Source organism: Silene latifolia, chromosome 10 (genome assembly GCF_048544455.1).
Source record: "Silene latifolia isolate original U9 population chromosome 10, ASM4854445v1, whole genome shotgun sequence".
NCBI classification, from domain to species: domain Eukaryota; kingdom Viridiplantae; phylum Streptophyta; class Magnoliopsida; order Caryophyllales; family Caryophyllaceae; genus Silene; species Silene latifolia.
Window position 1 is genome coordinate 37,948,169 of NC_133535.1, and position 2,229 is coordinate 37,950,397.

The following is a 2,229-nucleotide window of genomic DNA, read 5'->3' on the forward strand; positions in this document are numbered from 1 at the left end:
GTTTGGCAAACTAGCTGAAAAGGTAGCTGATTTTGGTAAAATGACGTAAAAGGATATGAAAATTATTAAATATTATAGAATAAAGGGGTAAAAAATGGAAAATAAGTTATTTCAGGTACCTGATTTCTCAAATGCTACCTGAGGTAGCATTTCATTTCAGGTACCTTATTTCACCAAATAAGCTACTCGCCAAACACTTGCAAAAAAATCAGGTAGCTGAAATTTTGGTCAAATAAGCTACTTTGGTCAAATAAGCTACCTGAAGTGTCGTGCCAAACGGAGCCTAAGAATCTTGCATTTTCATGGCAAAACGAGACTAAATTGATCGAATTCAATGACCAAGCATCAAGGAGAGACAAGATTAGAAGGCCTTTGTAAATATTATAGTAGAAGAGCAATGTTGAGAAAGGATCCTTGAGTCCCCAAGGAAATCCCCAAGGAATTTATGATGAAAAAGGAAGAAAAGAAGAAGATGTCTTGCTGAGTGACAATCCGTGCGGATTGTCACCAATCCGGCCGTCCCACAGCTGCACAATCCGTGCGGCTTTGCTCTAATCCGCTCGGATTCCACCTCCATAATCCGCCCGGATTCCCTCGAATCCGCTCGGACCCCATCGCCAAAATCCGCCCGTCCCGACCTTATTCCGCCCGGATTCCAAAGACAACAGATTTCCTCTTCTCCAAGCTACGAAGAAAGAAGCCCTTCCTTCGAAAAATACCGGCTCCTCCTTGCTCAATCTAAAAAGTGTAATTACTAGTTTAGCCCTTAGTTAACCCTAATGCATCCTCCCTAATTTCCACTATAAATACCCCATTAGTCTAATTAGAGGAGGATGTTCTTCTTATCAATAATTAGTGTAGTTAATATCAATCAAATCTCTCTTTAAAATTGTAATAAAGTATTAATCAAGTTTTTAATCCAAGTTTTAGTTCTTTAATCTCTCTCTTGTTCATCCTTTATTTTGGGTAATTGAAGATTATTTGGGTTATTATTGGGAGATTGACAACCTCTCAATCAAACATCAAGTACTTCTATTATTCTTGCTTTGTTATTGGAATCATTAGTAGGTATAATCTCTTAATCCCTTTTTAATTATTGCTAATTACTTTTATTTGTTCATCATGTTTCACTATGTTAGTATGATTGAGAACCTTGCTAGCATGTTCAATATGATGATGAGTGAGTAGTCTCTTAGCTAGGGTTAATGGGTGATTAGGGTAAACCAACATGGGGAATGATTCATGCTTAAATTAATATGCTTTCATGTTTTATTTGCTTGCTTGTTTTGATCTCAACTCATGCACGTGTTATGTTTGATGAAATGCTAAGCCTATGAATCCTTGCATTTACCACCATCACCTATCTTTTCAATGAGACTTGTAAGACATAACCCAACTCGAGTCTCATTAGACCATGCATGTTGTTGAGTAGGGAAGACTAAGTCGACTTGTAGGTGTTGTACAATCTAATCGATTCGGCTCCGGGACCCAAACTTTCCTAGGATTGTAAGATATAACCCAACTCAATCCATCACAATAATAATTGCTTGCTTATAATTTGAGAACATGTTTGTATGATCAATTCCCATGATTCCCCTATGATCCCATGACACCCTAGTGCTTTTAATCAATTGTTTACACCCCTTTAATTCATCTTGCTTGTTTATTTTCATTGCTATTTTAGTTTAGTGACCTTTTACATCAACCCAATTTGTGACACCCCTAAGACACCACTAGTTTCAATAGAAATCTCATTTCAACTCCCGTCCCTTGGGATCCGACCTTTACTTGCCTCTTTACTAATTGTAGAGTTGTTTGTGAAGTTATAAATTGTGTTTTGATTCGACCGTTACCCAACGACCACATCTTTAATTGTGAACACGAAACGGACCGATCAAAAATGGCGCCGTTGCCGGGGACGGTGTTTGTTTGATTTAGATTTCCTTTTTATTGTTATTAGTTGTGTCTTTTTTTCGCCTTGGGGAAGTAAAACCCCTCAAGGTTTGCTCTAATTGTTTTCGAGTTGTTTGATATTTTGCGAGATGGATTTTATAGATTGTTTTGTAGAGGACCACTTGAGTATACCTTACTTCAAGGATCCCATGCAAGCATTGGAAGCCTTGGAAGCAAGTGAGGCTAAGAGCATGTATTGGGAGTTGGAGGTGGATCTCTTTGAGGCCGCTCTAGCTAACAAGGAACTTACTCGTGCACAATCCGAATTAGTGCATA